The 25,888-nt window shown below is 40.0% G+C and overlaps 1 protein-coding gene across 2 annotated transcripts in view; it reads right to left on the bottom strand.

Moving 5' to 3' along the window:
• Positions 1-24,105, bottom strand: part of NCK2 (NCK adaptor protein 2) — a 166,561-nt gene extending 142,456 nt beyond the window's left edge. The window contains exon 1 of one of the 2 annotated variants that reach the window (XM_075061294.1): positions 23,848-24,105. The gene's annotated coding sequence lies outside the window, so the exon portion shown is untranslated. Of the gene's footprint in view, positions 1-15,761; positions 15,861-23,847 lie in introns of those variants that run through there. The other variant, XM_075061291.1, reaches the window with a different exon arrangement.
• Between the last annotated feature and the right edge of the window lie 1,783 nt (positions 24,106-25,888).

Genomic DNA, 25,888 nt, shown 5'->3' with positions numbered 1-25,888 from the left:
CTGCTGCCAGGAGGCACGTAGAACTGGAGACTTTTCATATAGTGTTTAGTGTTGGACAGGTCTAGACCTGCTCCAGAGAAATAAAAACCACTGTAGGAATAGCAAGCCTAGATAAGACAAAGCTCTCTAATCTTGTCAAGCAAGATTATTATAGTCTGCATAGAAGTAGATACTCATAAGAATCTCTTCCCTCTTTACCCGCCATTGCATGGAGTCAATGTTTTGGAAACTTTAACTTATACTTCAGCTCAAGTTCACATCTGCAAAAGGAAAAAACCTGTGGCTATTAAAGCTATGTCTACTCTTGTGTTTTTCAGGAAAATCTCTCACCACTGCATTACCATTGGCACAACTCCACTGGTAGTAGCAACTCAGGGAGCAGAAGTGTAGATAGAACACAAGTGCTTTTACTAATGTGTTACCTAACCTTGCTCAGGACAAGTCTAGAAGTCACAATGGCAAAAATGTGTGTGCCTTGTCTACACTAAGGCTCTCATGGATGGAATTGCATCAGTGTCAGCAAAACAGACTTCCAGAGATATAAAAGAATGTTTTTAAGAAACAAAAGAGAGTTTTGAAAGGGACTTAAAGAGTTACACTACAGGACATTAACCAACCTCTAGCTAATGGGAGTTAGGAACTAGCTTTCCCTGGGGGCAGATTATTTCATATATGCCTATTGCAGGGTTTCTTCCACCTTTCTCTGAAGTCACTAGTGGTAGCCACTTTTAGAGTCTGAATACTGGATTGGATGGACAACTGGGCTGATCTAATGTAAGCAGGCTCTGAATGCGCTTCCCCTGGCATATAATGATGAGCTGTGGAAAAAAAAGACTTCAAGAACTGACCTTGTTTGCACAGACATGCTTACTCTGTCTAGGTGGACAGCATGATGGAGTTGCTTTGCCCAAGTGATCACTTTTGGCTGTTGTTGGACTGCCAATCATTTTGGTGTTTGGTGTAGGACTGATGAAAGATTGCTGCCCTTGTTGCGTGAGTGGGAGTGGCAGGGCTGTGCTTGACCCACCCTGGGAGTGGGGGTCACCTGGTGATATGGGCTCCACCTAGAGTCCTAGACACCATTTGACCCTCCCCCTCTCCCCTGTTTAATAACAAAACTGGTTAGACTCAACTGAGAGTCTTTTGTTTTGTTACAGATCACTAGAGCTGAAATCACTGATACCAAGTCTAGGTGATAAGCCTGCTATGGGACAGTGTCTACAATGAAAGACTACCCAGACTGCACTAGCAGTGAGGCTCTCCCACTGAGAGCTGAAATCACTGAGAGCTGTGTTAAGTGGTAGGACTTCAAGACACAGCAGAGGTTGCAACAGAAAGACTAGTGGCGGCGTGAATGACAACACAGCAGCCAGTGGCAGAACGGATGATGACGCAGCAGCTCACGGCACACTGACACAGCAGAGGAATGACAGCAGGCAGCAATGCAGATGCAGAGTGAATGGCATGGCAGCAACAGCTGAGGCATAGAGTGATGCCTCCACCCCCACTCATTGGAAGTGAACTCACACAAATGCAGCTCTTAACTCTGGGTCTTCGCTGACCAGACAACCGTGAGTAGGCTTTCACGTCTCAAGGTGAGAAACTGAGCAAAAAGACACTGCCCAACGTTCTCGAAGTGGGTTTTTTGCTCATGGTCATGTTTTCAAATCACGCCTGTGGTGTTTTCCCAACTGAATGTCAGGTATCTTTCCTCTTTTTATTAAAAATTTTCTTTTCTATACACAAACTCCATATTTGCAAGAGGGGAAGTACTGCCTCCTAGAGGCACCCAGAGGTAGTGTGCAATTGTCCTAGACTACTGGTTGGGCTCGAGCCGGTTCTGTGTTGTATTAATAAAAAGAGCCCCCTAGATATTGAACCTGACCCTAACTGCTGCCGACTCCACCCAGTAGAAGGGTTACACTAGGATGGCAATTCCTATGTTAGGATTCGTAGGAAACTTGGATTCCCAGCTATAACTGCTTTTACTTTAACCAAGATTTTCTTTATTCCCATCCACAGAGACGTACTTTTCTTAGTGTAGCATTAAATCCAATTCTAAGAAGAGTAATTTAAATGTATTTGCACACACACACTTATCTTGATTCATATTTTAATTCAGTTCACAGAATGGTTGAAGAATTCAACTGGTGACTTTGAGTTGAAGCAAAACCAAAATCAGTCCCATAAATGGAGAATAATGGAAATACACTCAATCCTTAAGCACCTAATGTCAGTTTGGTAACAATCCTCTAATGAGAGATTCATGCTAGATATGAATAGAAAGATAAGCAATGCTGTCTAAGTAGAAGATAAACATCCTGTATCCAGTGGAAAAGATGCAGGAAATTTCATTTAAAACTATATATTAAATTTAAAAAAATATTGTCAATGTTATAATTAGACACAGTACACAACTATTTTATTCCTTTAAAACTCAAAGTATGGTGACAAAGCTATTTTGCACTCTTAATAGGTTTAGCCTCAAGTTACCACAGTGTTCTCAAAACTTATGTCACACACACCCCTTACTTGTAATGTAATCTGTCCACCACCACACCATCTCCACCCCTCCAGGAGCTGCAGTCAGGATCCAGGGCCGGGAGTGGGGCCATGATCAGGGGCTGGGATCCAGGGACCCAGGCAGGGGCTGCACCTGTGGGTAGGGGGCATGGCAGGGCCAAGCAGTGCTCCCTTCCTACCCTCCATGGGGGCTCGCCCAGGCTTCACCACTCCCCCTCCCCCAAACATTCCTCTGTGCCCCTGGGGTGTGGGCAAGCCCCTCAGTTTGGGGGCCACTGAGCTACCAGGTGTTGCATACATTTTTTTCAAGCCACTGTACATATATTTTATATTTAAAGATAATTCTTCCCATATTCCAAGGCTATTGCTATCTTGTTTTGGTGCTTTTTTCTTGAACATTTTCCAGATAAACCTTTGGATTAAGTTAAGCAAGGTGATCAAGAGCACTAAATTTCAATAACAGGGAATAGAAAATGTGGCCTTCAGCACATTAAAACTCACTGCCGTGAGCTATACATGAAAATATATTACTCACCTCAGAAAACTCTTCATTGCTATAATTGTCATTTCACACATCAGTGATCAATCTTAGCTGAGCACATTCTGTAAGTCCACACGATTATAAAAAAATACATACCAATGGAAAATTAAAGCCTTTCCTCCATGAGCAAGTTTACTCACCCTGTGAGTTTATGTGAAAATGACTTTTCTGCTGCTTTTTGGAATAAGGACAAACTAAAAAAATGTAAATAGCTGATGGGAGGGGACAATGACTCATCAATCTACATTGTGCATACTTCTAATCAGAAACACACACAAAGCCAGCAAGATTACTTTAAAAACAAAATCTTCGAAGTAGGTCCAATCTGTAGTCTTAATAACCATTCTCTCTCTCTCTCTCTCTCCCCCCCTCTCTCACACGCACGGTTTTGGAGTACAACTCATATATCCCTGTCTCTCCTTCCTAAGAGGTGTTAGATTACGATTCTTGATCTCCAACTTTTCCTCCTTTTTCCACTCAGCCAGCTGCAGCTTGAGCCTCACACATCAGAAGCTGTAGCTAAAGACACTGAAGAACAATCTTACACATGAGCCTCACAATCAGAAGCTGTAGCTAAAGACACTGAAGAACATCTGAGAGGTAAAAATTCCAGGCTACCTTTAAGTGACTGCCAAAAGATTAAAGATAGTTCTTAATAATAGGAGGAAGGGTTTGGGTAAGGAAATAACTAAAGAGTGACACTAAACTGAGAAGGGTGTAGACAGAAGATCACCAACAGAACTGGACAGGTATTTACTGATTTTGATATAAAATGAAATTTCTGCAAAATATAAATTTTCAATGGGAAAATTTTGATTTTGCTAAAATTATTTGTTTAGATTTTCTTGATTCAACCCAAATCAAGAAGAATTTGGCTTGTTGAACTGAACCAATATATTTTGTTTGGAATCAGTCCGACAACTACATTTATAGTTCGGTGATTCACGCCACCATTCTATCCTCTGGGCAGGGATCCCTGGTCAGCCTATATCTCCCAAGGTAGACTGTAGCTTCACTTACTAACAACATGATGCCTCATGGTAGATGCTGTCAGGCCAGGTAGCCAAGCCACAGGCAACAGTGACAGCATGAGGCATTGGAACTACACTACACACAAGGCATTGCAGCACCATTAGTAGATGCAGTTTAACGTCAAACCAACACAAAACAAAACATCTCAGTTCTGTTAAACATACCATAACATTTCATTTTAGGAATGTCAAAACATTTTGTTCTGATCAAAAATGGAAATGTCAAAATTAATTTTTATTTATTTTTTTACAAATTAAAATTTTACAGAACTTGTCACTCAGCCAAAAAAAACGCAACACTTTGATTTTTTGCCCTGATTTAAAAGAAAAACAAATGTGAAAAAATCTGTTACTAACCTTTCCATACCTATTGTTCTTCAAGACGTGTTGCACACGTCTAATCCACTGTAGGTATCTGTGCACTCCAGTGCATTGCTGTCAGAGTTTCTCTCTTGCTGGTACCTGTCAGGGCAGCGCTAGTGCCTTCTGCTACTTCATGCACTACGCACAGGCATAAAGGGCCAAGCCACCTGTCATCTGCCTGCCCTCCCACTTCCTTCTTACTAGAAAAACTCCAACGGAGAGGTAAAGAGGGTGGGTCGTGAAATGGACATGTGCAACATCTTCAAGAACAATAGATACAGAAAGGTTAGTAATCATTTTTGATTCTTCAAATGATTGCACATCCATTCCACTGTAAGAGACTCACAAGCAGTACCAACTAGGGCTGGGTTTGGACCAGGGACTTAAGGACCACTCATTAAAATTTGGCAACATCTCTAGATTGTTGAGATTGTACAGTGAGAGGCAAACGTATGACATAATAACCCGGTTGCCGCATTGCAAGTGTCTAATATTGGCATGTTAGCCAGAAATTCTGCAGAGGTTGCTTGGAATCTAGCCAGGAACTTAGCCTCAATCCGTTGGCTTCATGCTAGCCAATTGGTAACACGGGCAAATACAACCAGATATCCATGATGAAATCCTTTGCATGGAAACAGGACTGCCCTTCATTTTGTCCACAAAAGCAATGAACAATTGAGACAAACCTGAAAAATGTAATAATTCCAGATAAAACTACTAATACTCTTCTAACATCTAGAGTATGCATTCTCTCCTCCCATTTATTACCATGAGCTTTGGGAAGAACGTTGGTAAGAAAATTGCACGGTTCATATGAAAAGAGGAAGCCATTTTTGTAAGAAAGCTTTTTTACTGATTTTATCTGCGTAAAAAAACGGTATGTGGAGGATCTGATATTAGCATCCTCAACTCTACCAGTCTTCTGACTGATGTAATGGCTACTAAAAGCTCTACCTTCACTGAAAGATGCAACAGAGCAGGTCAGCAGGGTCTTGGGGGTGGGGGGGGGGAAACTAATCAGCTTTGTTAAGACTAGATTCAGGCTCCATGGTGCAATAGAGCAGTGGTCCCAAACATTTTTGATCACATACCCCTATCTGGCAAAAAATTTTGAGCACGCACCCCCCTGCCGCGCTGTAGGGCCGGCTCTGCTATTTTTGCCGTCCCAAGCAAAAAAAAAAAAAAAGTCGCCCGAACTGCCGAAGCAGCGCTCCTCCTGCCGCACACCCCACTTTGGAGACCACTGCAATAGAGTTCTGTACATGTGGAAACAGTCTGTCCAATCCCTTACAGTGAGATTGGGTTGCAAAAAAGGGAACACTTATCCACAGAAGGGTGGAATGCTGACACAGCCACTATGTGTACCCTTACGGGGCTAACTGGGTGATCAGTATAAGACAGGCCTTGTCCTGTATAACCTTGCACAGAACTTCAGATAGGAGACAGATTAAGGGGAAAGGCATACAGCAGACCAGTAAAAAAGCCTCTGTCCATGAACCCAGACTGTGTCCCGCTCCGGAGAGAACTGGTAACATTCTGCATTTTCCTTTGTTGCAAACGAACAGCTTTCCCCAAAGCTGGAAAATGGATTTTTCTATGTCTCACCAAGGTGACTGATAAATATCCTGCTCAGGCGATCTGTTAGCATATTTCTGAACCCCCAAGAAGTAGGCCATTTTCAGAAACAGAGTTGCCATTGCAGAAGTCCCAGAATAGTACAGTTTCCTGACAAAGTAGAGAAAACCTGTCTCCCTACCGCTTGTTTATATAAAACACAGCAGTCATATTGTTGGTCAGAACCAATACATTCTCCCACTGATGCAAGGAAGGAACACTATTCAAGCTAATTGGATAGCCCGCAACTTCCTGATGTTTGTGTGCAGACTGATATCTTGGGGATACCAGCCACCTTGCGTCTGTAGGGGCCCCAAGTGAGTTCCCATGACCCAGGCATCCACGACTAAGGTAAGAGATTGTCGAGGGTGAAAGGAACTCCCTTGCAGATATTGGTTGGGTCTATCCACAAATCTATAAAAGACAGGATGTAACTTCGTATGTACACTAATGTATCTATGTGATATCTTTCTGGAGAATACACATCTGCCAACCAGCCTTGAGAGACAATCTGGTGTACTGGCCCACATAAGTGCATGCTGCCATGTGCCGAAGCAGCCTTAAACAGTTTCTCTCTGGGAAGACAATCTGTAGAACCATGGCACAAGGAGATGCTGACAACGGTGCTTTAGGAGCCAATCTTGACCAGCCTGTAGTGAGCTGAAGAATCAACAAGCTCCCCTATTTAGAGGTGTAGTCTGGGGAGTGCTTCCCCCTTAGATGCACTCCCAAATCTTTAGAGAGATCAACCTCTTTGTGTCTTTTGATGAGTCTGGCACCAAATCGTATTTCTGATGCCTCTTTCTTGGTATCAGCAATGTCAAGCTGCGTCTTGGTACCAGCAGCCGCTAGCAAAGTGCTCAGCACCCTGACCAAGGTAGATCACTCAGATGGAAGACACAGTGCTGATGTGAGCAGCAGATGTTTTAGTCCGGCTGCCCTATCTTTTTTAGAATGCGGCCTAAAGCCCTTACAAATGGCACACTTGTCACTTAGGCTATGTCAACATACCTTAGGTTGAGTTACTGCAGGGTCTACACTGCTGGGGTCGACAGGAGAAAACAGCCCGTTGACTTACCTTACTCTTCTCGTCGGGGGTGGAGTACAGGTGTCAATTGGAAAGTGATCTACAGTCGATTCGACGGGTCTTTACTAGACCTACTAAATTAACCACCAGTGGATCAATCTCAGAGCGTCGATCCTGGCTGTAGTGTAGACCTGCCCACAGTGAGACTTTCCCCAAGCACTAAAGGCAGCTGGGGAGAGAGTCACTATTAAACATTGCCAGAGAGGCAGGGCTTGAAACCCAGAGAGCACAGAACATCTCAAGTACCAAGGCCACTACCCAGACCGGGTGCCAGAACCACACAAAACAACAAATATTTTATGAACGACTAATTAATTACACAACGTGTAATATTTACAGGACTTCCCTAAAGACTTGCAGAAGCAAGAACAGGGAGCTCCAGCCATTGTCATGGGAAATAACAAGGAAGGAAGAGGGGTCAGGGGCAAGTCTTCCCTTTATGCATGCACAAGGCAGCAGAGGACACTAGGGCAACTCCAATGAGTATCACTAAAGGGAAAAAAAACTCTGACAACTGTGCACTGGAGCACACAAACACCTACAATGGAATGGACATGTGCAATCACTTGAAGAAGAATACTGAAATTTCCAATGAAATGGAAATCAAAATTTTGGCTCAGCTCTAAGAAACCAACAAGTCTTTTGAAGGGAAGAAAGGAGGGGCCACCACCGAAAGCTGCTGCTTACCATCGCTCCTGCTCTTTGTAAGTGAAATTCACCCCAGGACAGAAGGCCACCACCAGATTTATATGTCACATAAGTGGTTTACAGGTCTGACCTTAGCCCTCTGAACAGGTAAATTTCATGCAATGGCAACTTCCATCCTTGTGTTTACTGATGTCTCCCCTCCCACAGACACAAACTCCATTTGTTATCCCTATTTATTCACCATGTATTTATTTCTGTGTAGTGGTCTAGTTCAGGCTCCTATCCCGCAAGCTAGTCCACAAAATGGAACTCCACAGTGGTCAAGATTTGCCTGATATAAGGTCCATTTCAGATGCAAGGCTCCACCCAGAGTACAGATTGCAAGATGAAGCCCATAAAACATGATTGCTAAAGAACAAAGGCCACTGGTTCTATTGACTTCAGTGCACCATGAGCACCCATAGCTTAAATTAATAAAACACGCAATCATCTAAAGATCACTAGAGCACTATCCCACATAGAAAAATGAGAAACTAAAACCAGGGTAAAATAAATACACCTTCATCCCAACATTCTGTGCCATTCACAGTTATTTTAATGGAATGGCTCTTTCCAGATTAAGGAGCAACATAGAACAGCCGCTCCACTGATCCTACAATGCATATCTTTAACAGGGTACTCCATAACAGTGCCAGGCAGGACTTACTCAACTGCCTATAGACCTCAACGTAACTTCAGAAGGGGCTTAATGAGAGCACATGAAGTTCTAAGGCAATTTACAGTGGCAACCTAATACTGGTCACCACTCTAAGGCAGAAGGGAGTTTACTTGGGGCTGAGATATGAAAGAGGAAACCAAGCTTCAAAAGAGGTCTGCATAACAGACTGTACAGTGTAATTAGTAAAGGAGAAAGGACAAAGTGTGAGAACAATGAGATTAGAGAATAAAAATTAGTTGTGGAAGCATAGAAAACTCTCTACAGGTATGTAATAAAACATGACATTCATTTTTGATCCTCTAAAGTTAGATGTTTTAAAACCACTTGCAGTAAACCCAAAATGTACTACTTAATATAGAACAGTATAAAACATTTATGATTTTTCTAAATCTGAAAATGTTACTATATGTAATGGAAAGTATTTTGGTAAGGTTTAATAACTGGAAATATTTGGGGAAACTAGTCTCTAGCTGAGCCCAACCTAATGCCTTGATGCCAGGACAGAATACATGTTACAGAAAAAAGAGAAGTTTCACATCTGTATAATTGTTTTTGTACCTCTGCTTCACAGAGGAGCTAAATGTATCCTCATCTCAATACTCTCAGATGCCTCTGAGCATTTTGACCATTTAATTGTATAGAATAGGGTTCTCCTCTTCGACCCGAGAAACTCCCCACTGCGGCCCACAGAGGAGAGACGCATGCAGACACAATGCCGGCAATGTCTGTTGCAGGCACTGCTCCCCCGCAGCTCCCATTGGTTGGGGGAGAGGGATAGAAACACCATCACTGAATGGAGTCAGCCACGGAGGCAGCATCTCTAGTCACCAGGCACGGAGGCATGGAGGTAGTGTCATTTTTTTCCACAATGAATATAAACAAGTCAAAATACCAAACACAACTATCTGATACACACCTTGCTGCAATCCTGAAGGTTTCAACCGTTCTGTCACTGAGGCCAAACAACAAACTGACAGAAATGAAGCATTGCCAGGTGTCTGGCAAACACTAAAAACTCTCTGGCAGGCGAAGAATTGTATAAAGTTCTATGAATGACAGTTTTATTATTTCTAAGAAATTTGAAATATAAAATACAATATAAACTTTTTTTTTCTGAACACCATCTTCAGTGACATTATTGGACCACTGGGAGGATTTGAGGACTGGCACTGGCCCTAAGATAAATTGAGTCTGAGATCCTGGTATAGAAAGTACACTTAGTGAGCACTCATCTGTAGGGTCAAACCATGCTCACATTATTCTTATTTAAGTCAGTGGAACTAACTTCTCAAATAAGATAAATAGGTTTTGGACCAAAGTTTACAATTTAATGTTTTCTTCTTTTAATTGGTGATGTACTACTTCCTATCTTGTATGTCAGTGGAGTTAGAGGTGATCCCAAAATATGTCATTCAGAGTCAAGCCATTCAGTGGTCTATTCCTAGTTATATCTATGCAAAAAATGGTGCAGAAGAAAAACAGTGGTGGGAAAAGACTGACCAACGACAAGAATCTAAGGCCAAGTAGTATTTTTTTCAATTTTCCGTTAATGAATAAATGACATGCCTACTAAAATTCTATCATAAATAAAAGCAAATCCTTCTAGAATCAATTACAGAACATTTATAATATTGGCATAAGTCAATATTTATGAAGTGTTTTTATCTATGTAGACATGTTGTAGTTATCACTAAGATATAACCTTAGCCAATCTCCACATTTCAAAGATTAAACTGCTAAGGAAACTGACCCATTCTCTACTACAAGAATTCCATGTAGAAGGATAGTGAGGAGACAATAAGAGAGAGAGAAGAAAAAGGGATCTGCATTACCAGTAGTTATGGAGTTGGTGGTAGAATCTCCTTCCCCACCCCACTAATCATTTAAGTGATTATTTACATCCATCTCCGAATGAATTTTTAATCTATTTAACTGGGTTTGCAATGGCTGAAAGTTTAGTTTTAGAGCATAATTATTCAGTGCTGTTAAAATAAAATGTTATTTGCCAAAAACAACTCTAAGGGTGCATCTACATGAGAGAAATATGCCTTAAGACAGGTGTCTGCCAGGGCTCTCAGTGTCTGTTTTCCCCCTTTTTTTTTTTAAACATTGTAAGGGTGCACTGGACTATAACCCTGTTATAGAATAGTATTATACAGCCATATTGCTTCCAATCTATGTCAACAATTAAAAATCGCTGTTAGAGCATGGATGCCTTAAACTGTCACAGACACATACGCTACAGAACAGTAACGCTTGTAGGGCAGAAATTTCCTAGGAGTGGCACTGTGGGGTTCTATATTTATCCACTCGCAACAGCTTACTTCTCAAACTCACTCCAACTGCTAGAACTGTAAACTCCACTTGGCATCTGAAATATCAGGTTGTGTTCTTGGTATATTATATATTCAATAGCAAGAAAGATTTTGCAATCAGATATTAGTTGACAATTGTGTTGATGTAAGAAGCAAAAACACATCTAATATAGATGTAACAGGATGCTCTCTTTTTATAGTAAGCAAGTAATTCAGATACATAGGAAATACATATGCCTTCTTCCTAAATGTTTTTATATAGATTTAGAACTATACACTTTAGCTGAAGAACAATGTGTAAAACAGTGTGCTGATCAACTTCTAAAAATCTGATAAAAAATCTTTAACATTATAATGTCTTAAAACAAAAATATTCTTGAAGGTTGTGGAATAGTTTTAAGACTATTTTTAATTGGATAGCTTTTGAAAAGACATATGCTATTGCTGGAACTTACAATTTAAACAATACAGAAACAGTGCCACTAATAACTTATATAAATATGCTGCATTATTTTTATAGTACTTAGAAGTTAAGCATTTTAAAATTAAGAAAGTTACATCTATAAAAATTAGTCATATATAAATCTATATAAACCAGGCCAAGTTTAGCCTTAAGAACTGCCACAGCACACTAAATCTACTCCTAGTACCATCCTTATTCAAAGTATGGTGTTTAGATAATATGTCAGTAGTACCTTAGATACATCATTAAAATAATCAGTTTCTGCTGAGTGCATTTTTTTCACAGCCCTCACCACACACCATCCCTCATGTCAAGCTTTCATTTGTTTCTACTTCCGGGGGGGAATCAGCCTTTTGACAAATATTTACCTTTTACACAAAATTTTTTATGCTATTATTTCTTTTACATTTACTATTACAAAAACCTTTAAAATAAAGTTTATATGAATCCTCAAAATCACACAAAAATTACCTCAATCTTTGAGTGTATATAGCTATATAAATACTAGTTTTGGCATCTGGAAAAGTTATGAAATATCCTTCAATTTGAGTAAGATATCAAATCTATTTTCACTATGTAACCTGAAGCAATATCTCAAAATGGTTTATTCCGATATCAGTTCTGTACTAATAATTTTAAAAACTCACAATCCATTGCGGAAAATAGTTGTGTATACATATATCTCATGTGATTTGCCAATTGTTTCTCCCAAACTGTAAGCAATCTACAAGTCCAGTATAGTGGAAGTAGTATCAGTTACCTAAGTCTTGTAATTTTAAAGTTAACAGCCTCCCAAAAAAGCCACATTTGAAAATGGGTAAGAAAACCTGCACTTTCCTTCCTCCAAAATGTCTTACTTATGCTGTTATGTAGGGGAGCAACAGATCTTACTATTAAGTCTATAAACTGAATCTCTCCTCCTGTGACAGCATATTGAGAGCCCCCCCATCTTCAGATAAGCTTCAAACGACAATTTGTGAGGCACAGTCATATCCACATTACAAGAAACACTGTCAGCTTGAAAAATCATATCGCAACCTGAAAATTTTGTACCAATAGCAGATTAATACTTAACACTGCTGAAACTGAAAGACTGGAGGGAGAAAAAACTTCCAGCTTGTTTATTTTGGTATTTGATAGCACTCTACAGAATCAGTTTTGTTGATGGGCACGTACACTTCCCATGTCATGCACTAAAATGGCACTATCACTCTTATGCACTGCTCTGAAACAGCTCATATGGCTACTCTCCCCCAAAGTCCTTCAATAAGGTGTTAAGTAGGAACACTGCACTGATTAAACTAGAAATGCAGCAGGCAGGTGCATATACAAAGAGAAGAGCTGGACCTGAGAAAGTCTGAACTTAATTATCTAAAGTCTACCAAAGTCTCTTTGTAAATATCAGGGAAGCAGAAAAACACCTTTTTTTTTTTTTAAAGTCTCAAGCACTAATTTCAGAACAAACTCTGTAAAAAGGTGCTCTATCAGAAAAAGTTTTTTTTCTAAAAATCAGTTTTTAAAAATGCATAGTTATCAGTGTCCCTTTAGTTCATATGATGAATGTATTGAAACGCATGTATATTCAATGATTGCTCAATTTCAGTTCGGGGGTATAGGATTGAAGATTCAGAAACAAACAGGGCATAGTCCCTGGGGAGCGGAGGGAGGAAAAAAACAGTATCTTTTTCCCCAGAGGCTCTCAGGTTCTTCCACACTACTAACCCTATTTTATAAAACCAAAACGGTTTGAGTCTTTTCCCATCTAGTAATAAAGAAAGAGAAAGTGGTCATGATGCCCCTAGATTTTATGCACCCCTCAGACCGAAAAGCAATCGTACCTGAAAGTAAAAATAAAAAACACAGTCTAGGAAACTGGCCTAACACTGCCGTTAAAACTTTTGTGATTCTCTCTGTAATATAGTTCAAACAATTGTAACACAACCCTGAGTGCCTTACATTTAAAATCATTAATCTATGACCAATGGAACAGTTTGGATTATATACTAGTAGAATAAATGGAAACTGGCTCAAACGATATACTCCTCCCACATCGAGATCGAATGTGCATAAAAAGTATTAAATTGCAAAAATATGATTACGCAACAAAGAAAGAGAACCCCCATCCCTAGATGTTTTTCATTAAGCTACTTCCTGGTGGGAAAGTACCCTAAACTGAGGCTCTGCTGTAGTCAGATAATTTCAAGTGAAGGTATACCAGATTTTCATTCTTACTTGCAACAACAATATAGCCTATTGAATTCTAGACTGCTTCTAATGTTATCTATTAAGTATATTAATGATTGAATGCAATTCTGCAAAAGTGGTCTCTATTATATTAAAGGTAAAATTATATAATACATATAAAAAGTAGACTATATCCATTTTAATTAATCCTTCCCAGCCATGACACTATAAGCGACAATCATTTTTCATCATCTGCTTTACATTGTGCTATGACAGACTTGTTTGTTTTTTTCCTTAAACCAAAATAAATTTCAGAAGAATCCAAATTCCAAAATATCTAAACTCCATTTCAGTAGTCAAAAAAAGGAAATCAAAGAACAAAAATAAATTATGACCAGACCTATTCTGAAAGGCAAATTAAAGGAATTTAACAATTGTTGAAGATCGGAAAGAAGTCTTTGTACTCTACTTAAAATATCTATTGTGATTTTTTTTTTAATATATCCTATTTAGAAAATAAAAAGATTTGGATACTCTTTGGAAGGTCAGTGTTCAAGACCATAAAATTTCTTCAGCCCTGAGCTCACTAAGATTTACATACTTATATCTTTATACTGTACATTCTGAACAATCCCATAGACTTAAGTGGACCACTGAATGGGTCAACTTAAATGGGTTTTTATTTTTTTTATTTTGCTGTTTTATTTTAATTTATATTTTTCAATTTTTAAAACCCAATATCTATTTTCAAATTAATTTTTCTGCTTTTTAATCTATTGCCTATGTTTTACCCTTGCCCAGTTTTCCAGTTTTCAAAAAAAATCATCCATATAGTACAGAAAATGTTCCTTTTCCTATTTGCCCCCCAATTATCAATCCTTCTCTTTCTCTATTGACTTCAGCAGGCATTGGATTAAGCCCTCTTTGATTCATTCACGTTCTTTAATAGATTCTGAAAGTACTTAATGAGTAAGGGTATTCTCACTCCACAAGCAATCCCATTAAATCAATTGCAAGGCACTATGCAGGGGTACAGAATCTGGCTGTAAATATAAGTTGACTACTTAAATTGCATGGCTACCAAAAGTTCATCATACAACTTAGCATATGCACTTTGACAAATTAAAAAAGCATGACTAGAGAACATCTGATCTACGATGCAACTTAGGCCCTGATCCTGCGAAGATTTTCAAAGGTTCTTAACCTTACACACTATAACTAGGCCCATTCACTTCAATAGGACTACTCATCAGGCATAAAGTGCCTCAGTTATCCCAGACCACTGTCACAATATGCTAGTTAGGATGCAAATGATAAAGAAAAATTAAGAATGTTTTGACACTGCTTTTAAATCACAGTAAGACTATCTTTCTGATTCCCCAGTTCTGTGAGGGGAAAGAAAAATGTTTAAAAATTTAGCAAAATGAACATCCACATGTTTAAAAGAGAAAAAGAGCAAAAGATTATGAAATAGCTATGAACAATGATATTACAAGACAGTAAAGGTAAAAAAAAAAATGCACATTCAGCCATACAAACAACTTTAAACATCACAGCTTAATGGACAGGCTAGTGTTCTTTTAAAGTAAGACTATATAATTTCCGATGAAGTGGGTATTCATCCACGAAAGCTCATGCTCCAATACGTCTATTAGTCTATAAGGTGACACAGGACTCTTTGCTGCTTTTACAGATCCAGACTAACATGGCTACCCCTGTGACACTATATAATTTCAGATCATTAAGATTCCACATGCATCCCTTAATAGCTTGATTGCTTATTAAAATGGGTCATCTTCTGATACTTGTGCTAAACACAAGCTTGATTACAACCCAATTTTAAAACAAATACAAATTACATAACCCTTACACAGATATCTGATTAAACTCCTAATATTCTCAAATTAGGTCATTCAAAATCCTCAATATTATAAAACAAAGTCTTTTGACGTAAGAAAATGTTAATCATTCAGTGTCAAGCGGAGGGCAGATCCCTTATTATAATGTTTATTATTTGAGATAGTAGTGTTAATTTTTCTCTTTACAGATGTTAAATGGAATTCAAAATTTAATGTAAAAGTAAGTCCACAATAGAAATATTTTGTACAATCACAGCACTGTTAATAGAGTCAGAGTAACTACAAAATCCGACAGAGCTAAGCAGTGACAAGTCATCAAAAAATTAAAAACTGGAAAAAAGGGAGCACTTGGTAAATTTAGATTCTTAATGATTCACATTTCTTGTAAAGAAAATATTTAACATTAAGCGCTTACTTAAATATTTTTGCATTCAACCTTTATGCTTGAAATTCTCATTGTTTTCCTTTGGTAGCCATAATATTGTATTCATTTTGTCATTATTTTTAATTTAAAAACACAAGCCTGTTGAAAAGAGACAAGAAAAGAAAACAATAATCATTGACTTCAACATATTTTATTTGACAAATCTATAAATTTGACAAAGTAAGTCTTAAACAGGATTATGGGGGAATCTGTGTAAGGCTGACTAACGAAGGATATGGTATCAAAACAGAACAAATGGGAAGAGAGTAACTGCAACAATTAGCTGCCACCAACTTCTAATTCTTTAATGCTACAGAAGGTGCATAGACGACATTTTTCACTGATAAGAGAATACACAACTGTACCATAAAACCTGTATATTACGGTCAGTTTCATCTTATTTAAACTGAGTTGCCATGCAATAGTACAACTGAAGTACTATGCCTTCAAGTTACGCAGTCATTACGTATAGATTCTTTTCTAGGTTTTCAAAACTTCGGAGTTTTGGTTTAAGCCAAAAGAGATGCCCAACTGAAGCTGCAACTTTACTGATAAATGTTAGTCAAAGCTAAACAACAAAAAATAGGAACTTTTGTATCACTGCTGGGTTTCTTCTCCTCTCCTTCCCATGACCTCCATGAGTCAGCTTCTTGCTCCTCCCTTAATTGCAAAACTGAAGAGTGAGGTTGATACATTGACTAGTTGTTGCCAATGCTTCAAAAATTTTAAATAAAGCTAATAAATGCTTTCTTCTGACACAATATGCTCAAATTTTTGCTGCTTCATACTTTTTCTAAAAGGGAGTTAAGTAAATATTGTACACATTTGCAACAGCTTATAAATTTTTAAACTGATTAAAAGGGAGTCTTAAAATGAAACAAAATGTGGTTTTAATTGGCAAAAGTAAATGTTCAATGCCATTTTTATTGAATTTAGTATTTTTTCCAGCCAATCCAATTTTATACATTAGTTATTGGACAAATGCAAACTTTAAATTACAATAGGATCTTGTATTTCTGCTCCACTGAAGAGATGAAAGAATTCTACAATAAATTTTACTAAGTTGTGGGGCAGCATTAACTTATAGCCGTCTGTATTTCCACTCCATAGAATCCAGAATCCTTGTCACTTCATCATGCAATAGTTGTGAAATTTAGTAACCCTTTTATTACGTTTGGAAGTACATCATACGGCCAGGAAAATGAACATGTGGTTTGTCATTATGACAGATTAACAAAGTGCAGCCCCAAAATGTTGTCTACAAATACATGTACTGCTTTTTGCACTGAAAGGTTGAAAAATCCTTCCCTGATCACTATAAAAAATGGCACCAGCTTTTCAACGAAGCACTGAATTTCTTTCAAACTGCATTCATTTAGGTTGACACTGGATATCAACCAAGATGTATAATGAAGATGAGAAACAGAAAACACCAAATCAACACACACTGCAATTTGAAGAAAGGAAGGGGAAGACCCTACATCTATACTACATTAGGTTGTCCTCTCACCAGAACTAAAAGCTAAGGAGGATACATTCTGCTCTGTACTCAGTTTTCCTCTAAGAAGTGGTGCTATTGATTCAGCAAGTGGCAGTCTTAATTCATTAATGTCTCTAAGATACCTCCATAGTCTTAGATAGAAGTTCAAAATAAATTATTATTAAAATGGTAAGTTATACTCTGCCTTCCTAAATTACTCCTGTAATGTCAACTGGATTTAGTGGTCTTCGTTTTCTGCCCTATATTCCTAGTGTAGTGTAGCTGAGGGTGGTTAAACTGATATATTTTACCACAGAGGTGGCTAAAACTTCAGTGATGACTGAAGTAATGTTGTATTGTTTTTAAAGTACTTTGGCAATCATATGGAATGAAAGGCTTTAAAACGTGGTATTTCTTTGCTGTTCAGATCTTTATAACAATACATTTAATTTGATATATTTAATATAATTTTTAAAAAATATTTTCTTCTCAAAATTATCTAAGCCAATTATGAACAGCCAGCTGCTCTTCAACATTTAATGACCTCTTTTAAAAATAAATAAAAGACACTATAGCTGATAACTGCAATCATTCCAAAAACAAACTCAGTCCTTTTCTATGGAGATCAGTGTTGGTAACTTTCAGTATTAAGCAGCTAGCAACCTCCAGTGTTAGTAGAATCTAGCTTCTTGCCACAGCATAAGAAGCAGTACACTTCCCTTTACCAAACCCTGCCCCCATCCATCTTCCTGTTGATGGCTCCAAGTTGGACTGAATACCCATATTTGTGTCAGCCTGACCCACAGCTACTGTAAGAAGACTGCTGCCATTACTAAGGAAAGCAGCCAACTCCCGTGTAAAGCAAAAGCTGTTAGCAGCTGAGAAAATGAAAAGCACCTACCCACCTACTATAAAAAGGATGGGATTTAGTGCACTTGCTTTACTGAACACAGTCCTCAATCTCTGTCCATTAAAAAAGCTTCTATATCTACGTGTATCCCTTTTTCTATTAAAATAAAAATCAGTCACAAATAATCTGGACCTTTCAGCATCCCCAAAACATTAATCCACATCAGGAAAAATGCTATCACTCTCCCCTTCTTAAAAAATACACAGTAAAATAAATTTGTAAAACAAAATGTCCCTTTAGGTCTGCAAGTGCTTTTTCTTTTATTGTTGATCAGTTCAAACTAAGATATTTGGGATAGGAACCAAGTCTTGTACTGCATCCAACCCATTATGAGCACTTAAAAAATAATCCAAGTAGAATCCTTTGACAAGGTGGCAAAAAGGAGAAGGTGTGCTGACCACCACGGTTTCCAAGCTGTTCGCTAGGAGACTTACTGCACTACTGACAGATTATGGACCATATCCTAGCTCCCAACCTGCCTTTCAATCAGGAGTAAAGACATTTATTTAAAAATAAAAGCATTCACTTCAAAGGGCCCTCCCTGATTTGAAAAGCAGACCTAGACTATGTTTCCTAGATCAATGGATCTTGACCATACTCGACATACTGTATATCTCAATATCTGCATTGCACTACATAAAGAGTTACCTAAAACACTTCTTAGATGCAACATGGCTGAGGTTAAAGTTGCTGAAGAAACACTTTTCTGATTTCTATGTATTTAAATTTTCCAACTCAGACACTACATTAATGTAATGTATATTTGTATCTACATTCCTTAGAAGACTTTGAAAGCTGTCCTTCCTAGACCACTGCATGGTCATCTTGAGTTTTACCTACTTCAACTTGTATGTATTTATACTGCGAATATCACCACATTGAAACTTACATCACTTTTGACGCTGACCTCATCCACTAGGCAGAAAAGAAAATCACATTGCCATATAAAGCTTATTTCTGACATGCACAAAACACTGTTACAGTCTACCTAATACAGTGGACACTTGAAAAATTATTGGCTAACATTCAGTATTTTTCAAATTCAACACTTTTAGTAAAGTGGCTGGTACACTCTTCTTGTTTCTATGCATATTTAGAACAGTTTTAAATTAATAATGTTGATAACTTCAAATAAAAAAAATGTATCCACACTTGAGCTTATACACTTAATAAAGCATACTAAATCTTAAAAATGTACGCTGCTGAACCAACTCGCTATACAAGAAGCGTTTTTTCTCATGGGTTCAAAATTTAGGATCCATTCTTTTGTCAACAATGGAAACAAATTCATCTGCTATGTAGAAGATGAATACTTTACAGACCTGTTCTTATAATTCAACTTTCTATTCCATTTCATGCACTATAAATGAATTTGTTTCATTTGTATTAATTAAAAATAACAAATCATACATTTATGTAGCCCCTTCAGCACGAGAAATTTCAAATCACTTTAAAAAACTAAACACCATAAAGAATTGCTTCACCCACTATTAAAGTGAAATATATGATCAGTTTACCTATACAGACCTCCACTACACAATAATTTAGGATAAACTGGCTAATGTATCTAATAGCAACTGCAGGCAGATTTTGGTAGATAAAATGGAATTATCTAAAATGGAAATTGGCTTGGAACACCTGGGGCAACACTCATAGTCTTGCAAAAAGTGCTATGGGTTGTTTAATGACCACAAGTCATCGGGACCTTTTTTAATATCTCTTCCAGAAGATGGTATCTCATAACAGTGCCGTACCAGCACGGGAAATTGATTTAGCTGACTGGCTTTTCTATACATCTAGTTACCACACAGCAAGCCAGGTTGTGAATAGCACATCAACTTACCACGCAGTAACATCCTGTGCGGACACTGCTACTGTGCACTGAAAGTTCTGGAGCGCAACTTGGCCTGAAAGCATAGTTAGCCAAGCAAAAATCCTGAAGTATGAGACTTGGCAAACTATAGTTTCAAGCTAAGCTGAACTCCAAGACTTTAACTGTGCTTAATAATGTCCACACAGGACACATTACTGAACAGCAAGCTGATGTGCTATAGTCTCACCCTGGTTTGCCACACAGCAACTCGCTGTGTAGGTCAGCACTTAGAGGAAAAAATGCTACCTACTAAATAACCAAGAACAGCTGAGTTTTCCACGGAGATATTCCATTCAAACATTAATAGAGGTACCACTCCACTTAACTTGTGAGTGTTTACAACATCTCACCCTATGGAAACTGAAGGAATAGTGGTATTTATGCATACCTTAAACATGGTAAAAAAAAATGCATTTTCTTTAGGTATTTTCTTTTAAGGGAAGTGAAAAAGCAGTTTGCCTCCACAGCAACTTCGCCCATCCCCAGAGGCTAGCCCTCCAAAACCAAGCTAAGCTATTTTGATGGAGCACTGTGTCCAATGAGGTCTATCCAGGATCTTTCACCACTACTAAATTCACTTTGAATTCAAACTAAAAACACTAGAGAAACTAAATTTATAGAAAACCACTGGGAAATTACTTCAAATCTTTTGACTAGTTCCACAACTAAAATTCCTAACACAGAAAAAGTAATGATTACAACCATGCCATGAAAAATCCATTTATCAGGTTAAGTGGAAAGTTTTCCCTGATAAGTGGTCCTAAAAACAGTCTTTCAACCCTGAGCCAAATGTACACTAATACAGTACTGTGTCCATGAGTCTGTAGCCAGTTCTGATGCTGCTGCAGCTCACAACTTGCCAAGCAGCAGCACCCTGAGTAACTCCACCAAGAAGGAGCCCTGTTAAGGAACAGACAACTCTAGTCAGTTTTATGATTGCTGTTCAGAAATGTAGCCAAAAATGAAGCTGCTGAAATCGCAAATTTTAGGCCACTGCTGAGGAATATCAGCAAAGGAATATACAACAGCTATCAACAGTGGAAGAGAACACAATAAGAATAAATTATAGGGAAGAAAAGAATATCAGACCTTTGTTCTGCTCTCTCCCCTTGCAGCAGCCAGGAGATGCTAGGAGAGGTGTAGACTGGCACGGACCTCTCTCACCCAACTACAGAGAGCTATCAGGAGGCTTTCAAGGGAAATGAAGATAGGAAAAAGAAGAAGAGATAGTAAGTTCCCTCTGTTACAGGAGCCACTGAGATGCTGGAGTTTCAAATTTATCAGACACCTACTACAGAGAGGTCAATATAAGGAACCATGCAGAAGGTAGATGACTAATTACAACCTTTGTTTCTTTTGCAAGAGAGCAAGGGAAAGAAGATTTGGAAGATTATTATCTGGCTCAAGGAGCTGGAATATGCCTTTCACCTCTGGGCAACAATTCAAATACAGCTGACACAGCCAGTGTCAAAATGTTTACCATCTTAAGGCTGTTCACTGACCTATAAACAATTATTTGCAAATTTTAGTCTGGATGACAGTAGGCAAGGGTGCCTCCAATCTCCACCTCTGCTCTCAAATATCCTCTGCACAACTGGCGTCCTTGTTGAAAGTCACAGCAAAGAAAACAAGGAATAGTTATGAAGACTGAAATGCTCTCCATTGGGACATACTGGTGGGATAGCAAAACTTGAAATATAAACTGAAAAATCTAACTGCTGGGGTCAGATAGAAGATTTCAGTTTTCAGAGTTGTAAAGACAATATCTTTCAGAAGCACTAAAATCACTAAGCTACCTAAATCTTATTTTGTAGTTACAGTTATGTCTACAATCCAAATATAAGATGTATTGGCATCATAGTTCCTAAGCGGTGATGACAGGCTAAGATTGCTTAAGAGCAGTTGCAGCAGACAGCAGGGTAATGACACTTCCCAGAGGAAATATTGTTAAGCTAAAAAGAGACCCTTTCTAAGAAGCCCTCATCTGGTAAGCGCTTAAAAACCTAGACTTCTCCTCCATTCTAAGTTACTGGCCCAAGTTCTGGAGAACAGAAGCCAAACATGGCAGAGCTAACTTGTATACATGGCATTAGGACAACACTACTGTGCCATCACTGAAAAGAAGTCTGATTTCCTATTGTTCAGTAAGCTGCTACAGCAATAGTATGGCCTTCAGAGACAACTACCACTCCAGGCCAAATAAGAAAGTGGAAACAGAAATGGAATCCAGACACGCAAAGGGCAAAATTAAATAAAAAATGTAGCTGGCACTCAAATTTTTAAACCACCACAGGAAAAAAAGAACAATTTTAAGTTAAATTCAATATTTAGTTCACAACTTCATTTCAATATACACAGCTATTTACAGTGCAATGGTCCTCTAACAGGAGACACGAAATACCATACAAACTACATTACATGGAGATTAATCAAAGTTGCAATTCTAAGCTGAATTACTAACCTATTCTGCCCACACAGAGTTTCACAGAAGGATATCTGTAGGTTTGGTTTTGGATTGCTTTTTATTAACCTACATCAAATCTTTAATTGAGGTATTAGTTTGATCCCCCGTCCCCAGCACCTGTAGATTGCTCAGTATTACTGATTACTAGTCTGGCTACCATAACACTAACATAATTGGGAAGTATCAGCCTACTACAATGTACTGACTTCAATGGCATTAAATGTAACAGAGTTTCTACAAAAGTGAAATACAGTTTTAGATACATATACAAAGTTAAAAATCATCAAATATAAACATCAGAATATTCCTGTATTGAAGCCTCTGAAGGTTGTTTTGGCTTTGTTTAACTGTGTCATGTGCTGGGTTTGACTTATTAAATAGGTACAAAGGATCTAATATTCTCTACAAATGTTTTATAAACATGTATCACTATATATAAAAATGGAGTTCCACTCCTAGTAAACAAATGACAGTTAATTTTTGAATACTAATGCTTGTCAATGTTTCGAATACCACATTAAACTCTTCTGAAAACTTTACACGATACCAACTTTCCATTAGACTGTAAACTTATTTCGTCTTAAATGTTAAAGTACTAGGTGCTACTTGACCTCGGCTAAATATTCCTACTAAATTGCAGATGCTGAAATTATTAAAAACAGAAATGCAAATAATCAGTTTTTCCTTTGCCGATTTGCTTTTATTATATTCACACAATCTTTATTCGCGATTTATCATCACATCAGGAACTGGCCATATTTTAAGACTGGTTATTTTATTGACGGGGTTATCATTGGAGTCCTAGCTGAGCATTGTTTTCTGCCCCTTTGCTTGTCGGGCTCTGAGCTACACAGCGAGACCTGGGCTGCACTTAATTTAAACCATGTTAGAAGCAGCTCGCCTCCGGGGTCAGCTCGCAGAGCAGGGTGAGGCGGCGAGCCCGGCGAGTCCCAGAGCCCGGCTAGAGACGCAGCCGCCGCGCGGCTCTGCCCTGCCCCTTCCCCAGCACGGACCCGGCTACAAAGCAGCAGCTGCTGTCAGACACACACACACAAAACTCCGCGAGGACAAGGCGCTTGTGCGGCGGCTCCATCGGCCGGACCGGGCGGCCTCCCCGCAGACACAGCGGCCGAACGTGGCAGCGAAACACCCTCCCCCCGCCGCCTTCCTGCGGCCCCAGGCTCGCCGCCCCCGCCCGAGTCCCTCCCATCCCGCCCCCCGGGGCTCCCCCCCGCGCGGGGAAAGGGGCTCTAGGCCCGGCAGCGCCCCCCGGGGCCGCCCAACTCCCCAGCAGCGGCAGCCACAAGTTTGCGGCAGGCGCCGTCCCCTCCCGGCGGGCCCCGCTCTCACCTCGGGCCGGGGGCCCGGCGCTCTCCGGCGGCGGGGCGGGAGCGGAGCAGTAATGGCAGCGGCGGCGGAACGGAGGGGGGGTCTCCCAGGCGGGCTCCGCTCTTTGTCTCGGCGGCGGCGGTTGGCTCCCCCGCGCGCTCTGCCCCCTCCCCGGCGGATGCGGGCGGCTGCGTCCTCGTGAGGGGCCGAGTCCCCCCCTTCCTCTTCCTCACCCCTCCCCCGGGCCGGCCGGACGTGCCCAAGGCCCCGGCGCTCCTACCTCTCCTCAGCCCGGCGGCGGTGGCGGCAGCAGCAACGGCCCCTCCCCCTGCTACACACCCCTCCCCTTCCCTTCCTGCCTGCCAGCCGCGGCCGGGATCGGCCGGGAGGGGCGGGCCCCTGGACTCCCCCTCGCTCCGGCCGGGAGCGGGGCTGGGCTGGCGTGGGGCGGCTCCTCCCTCCCCAGCCCGCAAAGTTTGGGGGGTCTGGGCCCCGCTCCTAACGGCCGAGCCGCCAAAGCTGCTGGACGGCCAGGATCGGGCCCCTGGCTGGGCCAGGACCCGGACCCGCCGGCGCACACCTGAGCGCTGTAAGCCGGGGCCGGCCAAGACCCAGGAGGAGCTAGGTCGCCAGGGCTGTGCTGCCCCAGGCGTAGGGGCCAAGCCCAGGCTGCGTGTGCCCGGCTGAGGGGAGCCAAAGCAGGTCGCTCTGACTGTAAACTGAGCAAAACTGACCTGGAGCGACTGAGAGAGAAAAGATGGAGCCGCACAAAGCCGTTCCCCCACCCACCCTCTTTTTGACTCTAGCAGCGTTACAGAGTTAGCAGCGTGATGTGTGCCTAAGGCGTCCTTCGCGAGGGACACTCTGCCTAGCACATCCTTTGTCAGGGATTCACTCGAGAGGATTTCAGTCATTTCTCCTGCTGAACTGCAAATGTTTCCCTCTCCTTCCCGACAAGTTGAATTAGGGTTAGCTGGCAGGGCTGGGGACAAAGCGCTTGGCCTGCTCACTAAAAATAGAAAGCATTCAATGTTATTCCCCGAAGTGCCACCCTCGGGAAGGGAACTTTCAGGAATAGCATCACAGCGTCTAATCGAGCGGATTGGCCAAGTCTGTGAGGTCACTTGCAGAAGCTCTGCCTCCTGGAAGCAGGACTGGAGCGGAGGGAATACACCAGCTTAGAGAGCTCCCTAGTTAAAAGGTAATGGGAGTGCTGCCTCTGTGTAAGAAATTAAATGCAAAATGTGGTTACTGCAACAGCACAGTTTTGACTTTAAGAACACAAAAATAGGAAATGCCTGAGTTAAATACTCATAACTTTAATGTGTCCATATTATTACACATTAGTATTTTGAATTATGTTGGAATGCTACAGTAAAGTAGTAATAAAGTTTAAAACGTGTAGTATGAGAAAATTAGCATTGTTGCTTCTGATGAGAACCATAAAATTTGCATGTCCTGGGTTTTTTGCCATTGTAAACATTCAACTTCTATATTTTGTTAAATTTTTGTATTTTAATTTTCCTAGGTTCTCCTATGCTCTTCCCCTCTCCAAAACAAAAACAAAAAACTGTGTGCAAGACAGGAAAACTTCTGAAATCACTGAGACGTTTTCCACAAAAGACATACCACTGCATAAGTATGCAACACACTGGTCCTGTTATGACTGCATCTCTAACTGAGTAAAGTGTGCCAGGTAGAAATGCTCATGCCAGATACACCTTAAATGAGTCAAGCAACCCCTTTGTCAATGCATGCACTGACTGTAGGTTCAGTGACATGCTCTCACTCAGCCCCATTGAAGTCAGTGGGGCTCCACCCAGATAGAGGCATTGGCAGGATTTAGCTCCTAACTGTTTGACACTAACAATTATATATATTGTAATAAAACAAATGTCTTTGCCCACATCATTAACACTACCATATCAGTTTCATTTTGCTTTAGAGTCATTTTCACTTCAATGTTCTTAGTAAAGCAATGTTGGGATTTCAAATATGTTTGTCTGGAGAACGTTTTTAAACGAAGAATGTTATAGACACTTTTAAATGGAAAAACAATGTC

This window comes from Chelonoidis abingdonii, chromosome 1, assembly GCF_003597395.2.
Source record: "Chelonoidis abingdonii isolate Lonesome George chromosome 1, CheloAbing_2.0, whole genome shotgun sequence".
Classification (NCBI taxonomy): domain Eukaryota; kingdom Metazoa; phylum Chordata; order Testudines; family Testudinidae; genus Chelonoidis; species Chelonoidis abingdonii.
The sequence above is the reverse complement of the archived record's forward strand: the minus strand, read 5'-3'. Positions and strand labels throughout refer to the sequence as shown.